The 5,488-nt window shown below is 49.2% G+C and overlaps 1 non-coding gene across 1 annotated transcript; it reads left to right on the top strand.

The window, feature by feature from the left end:
- The first annotated feature begins 4,816 nt into the window (after positions 1-4,816).
- Positions 4,817-4,923, top strand: LOC132248005 (U6 spliceosomal RNA). Its single transcript, XR_009459365.1, has one exon. It is a non-coding gene; the product is annotated as a U6 spliceosomal RNA (small nuclear RNA).
- The last annotated feature ends 565 nt before the right edge of the window (positions 4,924-5,488 follow it).

Raw genomic sequence — 5,488 nt, 5'->3', positions numbered from 1 at the left:
AGAGAGATTCTGTGTGAAGATCTCCAAGCGCTGCGGACCCTCGCGGACCCAATGCGCCTCCCCTAAGCAGGCAATAGAGGCAATGGAACCGAGCCTATGGAGCTTTCGCTTCTAGCCTCTCCCCGTCGCCGAGCGCAATCCTAGACATATCCCTTGCCTGTAACTTTGGACCCGCGGAGCCTAAGTAACTCCGGGGAAACTTTTCGAACCCAACCGAACCGGACCCGCGGAGCCTAGCAAACTCCGTGGGAGCAATCGATTTGTCGTGTTCCTCTAGTGAGGATCCAAGCGGGAGCTGTGCCTGGAAACCTGTCCAGCCTACACCAATACCATCTTTGGGTGTAAGTAAACAATCTTTTCAATCAACCATTACGCCTCCGTAACTAATTCTAACTCGCGTGCGCTAAACCGCCCAGCGGTTCTCTCCAGCCCCGCGTGCCTGGGCTGTTGGCCACAGCCCGTGTGCAACGAAGACGGGTCCGGTTTGCCCCGGGTCGCCCCCGGCTCGCACATGGCGGTGAGAATAGGATCGGAATCACCGCCGCACATGGCGACGAAGGTGGGATCGGGGCCCGGCCTGCACAGATATAACCACATTTATCAGATGTAATTTTGCTATAAATATCTTTGTGTTAAGTTTCTTAACTAAGCTGTAAAAACAAAAGCAACCTTGTCAGTGAAGACCATAAAACAAGGTAAAAAGAAAGCAGGATGGTGGCAAGTGATATTCCAAAATAGCGAAGGAAGAAAATGTGAAATCTTCCCTACCAAACATTGTAATTTTCAGAATGGTGTAAATCCCAACTAATTGACATCTTCCAATACCATACTAAAAATTGGTTCAGTCTAGTTTTCAAAGCTTCGGTGAAATGAAGAAAATTAAATATAAATCAATCATACAATGTTTGTTAGCATAAGCCATGTGGAAATGTTGGACTAGAGGGAAAATTGGTGAAAGTGTACACTATTAAGAAAATATTTAAGAGTAGTTCAAATTCTATCACAATGCACTGCAGGATATATAAAGGTAAATTATGCTCTTGATCACATAAATGCAAATCACCTGAGTTGTTCTGAAGCTCACAACATCTTCTCTCAAAAAAAAAAACCTTCAGAAGGAATCTCAGAGGAAGGAAATCTCTGTAGTGTTCCCTTTAAAGTAATCCACTCCCATACGAAATCACTGGACTCATAATTTGTTCATTTGGAGAAAATACTCTGTGCTATACTGCCACAGACAATCAGTTCCTACATAAGGCAAGCCAAAGTAATTTCTGTGGAACAGTTTGTGCCTCTGCACCAGACTTAACAACACCTGTCCCAGTTCTGTCAGCATAACTCCAATACCAGCTTCTTCACCAGGCTGCTGCTATTTCCTAAGTCTGGGGGTGGGAGGTCCCAATGAAAAGATGATGCAACCTCTTTTTATTGTTATTATTTCCACAAGACCAGAAGAGAGTATTGACATATACACATACATACACATTCACAGACAGTTTTCTTACTGGCCTATCCTCCCTCCATCCCATCTCTCCATCCCATTTCCCATCATAACACAAAGATATGGAGGAAGACATCTCATTGGGGCCTATAGGCATGTGACAAAGGGTGAACCAAAGGCAGATAAAGCTCAGTCCTTATGTAGACGCATAAAGATTTGTAAGTAGAAGATCCCTGGCTGTATAAAGGGAGGGAGAATGAATTGGCTTTTGAGCAGCATTTGAAGCAAATTTAACATGGATTCCTTTAAGAGTCACATAGATATATATAAAATCATGTATTTGAATTCATTTCCTTGTTCATTTCCATGGTGAATTATGAGACCAGGATTCAGCATTTCCTTTTAAAAATAGATTACAGCATCACCAGCCCCTAAAACCTGAAGGGAGTGTTCATTTGTTCTGTTTCATGGGTTTTTATTGTGCCAGCTTGTAACGGAGCCAGAGGCTCCTTGTTACTTTAAGGGTGGAACAGCTGCAGAGAGTCCCAGGTGAAGGGAACTGCCCAATAGGAGCTCTGAAAGACAAGTCATAGGCTGCATCCAGGCATGTGTGGAGGTTTGGTTCCCTGGGAACAACTAGCAGTGGTGCACCTTGTGCCACTGTTACTTGTACCCAGGAAATACCTGTGTTATGCGCACATTGGTGCGTGGTAACTTACCCCGGGTAGGGGAGAGGAGGTTGGGGCCAGCACTGGGCTGGCCCCAGCAGCCTTACCTGGGGTCCTGGGGGCCTCCTAGGGCTGCAGCAGCAGTAATCCTGCCACGTGGAGCCTGTCTGGCAGTGGAGTGTGGCTCCAGCCAGCCAGGCTCTGGCTTTCGGCAGTACACACTGCCACTGCATGTGCAGCTCTGCTTTTTTTCTCCGCAGGTTTTTTTGCTTCTTAGATATCCAGGGGGCAAAAAAACCCCAGCGCAGAGAACAATGGAACGTGCAGTATGCAGTGCTACAGATGTGTCTGTGATGCCACATACTGTACAGCTGTGCTCATCTGGATGTGGCCCTAGAGGACTAATAGGCTGTGAACAACTACCTCAGAGCAAGTGGCCCTGCAATAGGTCAATAGGACAGGGCCTTCCTAGGCAACAGAGTGCATACTGCAGTGCTAGTGGCACGGCACTGTTCCATAGGCCAGAGCCCTGTTTAGGTAAGAAAGGGACAGCCATAGCAGTTAGGTCAGCCAGTAAACCTAATGGAAAACACCTACAGCTGGTCTGGGAAGACATGTGATTCAAAGGGGCAAAGTTTAGGGAGTACATAAGTTCAAGGAGAGCCTGGGAGTCAGTCTGGCCTTGTGTGCTGCCAGAGAAGGAGCTCTATACTGAGAGAGCTATTGTGGAGGGACTGACTGGGATCTGCCTGCTCTGAGGACTGGAAGGAATAAACTGATGGCTGGTAAAGAGTGCAGTTTTGGTATGCAGCCAGGGGGCCTATACTGAATTTATAGATATGCTCCGGAGGCGGGGGGGGGTTATATTAGAGCAGCTCCAAAAGCTACACTAATTAAAGTGCCTAGGGTGTCATGTGTATCAGCATCTCTATGCTGAAAAATGGTGATGGGTGCTTTGAACTAAAACTCATTGAACAAGCTTTAGTTTAAAGTGCCCTGTCATCATTTTTCAGGATGGGGATGCTGATACATGTGATTCTGGAGTCTGCTGGATCACAGTAATTTCCATGTTCCAGCAGAGTCAATGAGTCTGCTCCATCATGCTGGAATTACAGTGCATCGGAGCAGCCTCCCTGCATGTGTGTAAATGCTCATAGTCTCTATTATAGTCTGAGGGCTTACTTTTTGTTGTAGATTTTACCAGAAGATCGGCAAGGAACTAGTAGGGGAGACTGGAGGTCCCAGCTGTGTCTAAAGGGCACATGGTTGCCTATAAACTCAGCACGCAGTTAGGTTCCAGGCCTGGCCCAGAGGCTGCCAGGAAGAGGAAACCTGAGCCTGTGAGGGGGTGAGATCTAAGTCCCTGAGGGACAAATTCTGAGTCCTGGGGTCTGGTGTCTTCAAGGAGCAAGATCCAAGACCTGGCAGGTCAGGACCAGGGCCTGAGGCTGAGACAGGAGTGATGTGGACTGGAATACAAATTCCAGGTACAACACAGGGTCCCAAAAAGGCAGGACCCTCATTAAAGACCTAAAGGCCTGAAGAGGCATAATATTGGACTGAGGTAAATGTCCAGTGAAATGAAGTGAGGCATGGGCATGGCTATAGGGGAGGTCAGAGGCCACAAAACTTCTCATTAAGGTGCTGGGTGCACTAGTGCACCAACTGGCAGTGGGTCAGAGGCCATCCTGAGTCTCTGATGTGAGTTTCCCTTTTCCAAGTTGACTAACTATAACAAGATGTGGCAGGAAAGAGGAAAAAAATTATAAATCTGTTATAATTTCCCATATATAGAATCTAATTAGTGGAAGGTCATCTAAAATTTGTCATCCCCCACTGTGGTGGTGGGGAAAGCAGCAGAGGGCCAGGGACAATGGGCCAAACACCCATCCCTTGCTCCCCTGGCCCTTGTCCCTCCATGCCTGCCCCTGCAATGTACCTCCTGCCACTTGCCCCTCCATACCTGCCCCTCGCCCCCACCCCTTCTCCCCACGTCTATGCCTGTCCCTCCTTCAGCCTGATTCCCTGCCCCTTGACTCTCCTCCCCCTCCACATTATCTTCTGCTCTGCTTCTCTGGAAAAATCAGCAGCAGTGTGGCCCTGGCCCGAGCCCAGCCCAGCCTACCCAGGCAGAAGCTGCAGCAGCTCCCAGGTAGGTCAGATCAGGGCGGAAGGGAGCAGAGCCAGAGCAGAAGGTAAGGGTGAGAGACAGCAAGTGGGCAGAGGGGCACAAGAGATGAGGGAAGGAGGGGGTGGGGGTTCAGGTACAGGCACAGAGGGCAAGGGGACAGGCTGCAGTTTTGCCCCCTCCAGTCTTCCCTGCATTTCCCCCAGCTGTGTGCCCCCTCCTCCACCAAATGAGCTATTTCAGTCTGGGACAGGCAGTGGCCCAGCTCTGGCTTCAGCCTGGAGCCGAGGGCCAAAGCCAGGTATGAGCCACTACCTGCACTAGGCAGGAACACAAATCCAAGACAAAGCTTTTTTTCCCATGCTAATTGAGAGGGAAAAAATCTTAGATTCAAGTAAATACGGTATAACTTGCATTTTATTGATGATCTGAGGTCTAACAATTATATGTATATGTATATAATATATATTTAAAATATAAAAATGAATAGCATTCTCAATGTTGTGGATCATTCATATGCAAATTAAATCTTACCGATAATTAGGAATTTGGCACTATTCTTTCTTTCTTTCTTTCTTTGCGCTCGCTTCGGCAGCACATATACTAAAATTGGAACGATACAGAGAAGATTAGCATGGCCCCTGCGCAAAGATGACATGCAAATTTGTGAAGCATTTCTTTCTTTCTTTCTTTCTTTCAAGATGGCCGCCGGCAGCTGAAGCCCTTCTAAGCTCCTCCAGCTCAGGTGCTTTCAGCTCGTTGCCTCGCACACCCTGCCCCCTTTTCCTGTCCCCCCACCCAAAAAAAAACCCCTTGCCTCTCCCCACCCTGTCCCTGGGGACCCCCTCCCTGCCCCTTCCCCCCACTTTCTGAGCCTTTTTCCCCTGGGCTCTGGCAGCCTCGTTTGCCTCTGCCCCTCCCCCACCCCCGCCTGAGTTGTCCCTTTGATTTCTGCTGCCTCCCTCCCCCAGGGCCCCTGCCCTTGGTCCCTGCCATCTGCCCCTGCCTTGGGGCTTGCCCTGAGCCCCTGCGGGGTTGCTCTGCCCCCCCTCAGGCCGATTTTGGGGCGTTTTCAGCCCCCTCCCAGTCCCAGTCCCTGGGTCAGCCTGAGGCTTTTTTTTTTTTTTGCTGCGCTTCGCAGTTTAACCCTGTCCTGGCGAGGAATGGCGGCTCCTACGCCTGGCAGCTGGCATGAGGACGTCTCTCGGGACCTCCCACTGTCTCATGGCCTGAGGGTTCATGCCCCTCTCC

This window comes from Alligator mississippiensis, chromosome 1 (genome assembly GCF_030867095.1).
Source record: "Alligator mississippiensis isolate rAllMis1 chromosome 1, rAllMis1, whole genome shotgun sequence".
In the NCBI taxonomy this organism is placed as follows: domain Eukaryota; kingdom Metazoa; phylum Chordata; order Crocodylia; family Alligatoridae; genus Alligator; species Alligator mississippiensis.
The sequence above is the reverse complement of the archived record's forward strand: the minus strand, read 5'-3'. Positions and strand labels throughout refer to the sequence as shown.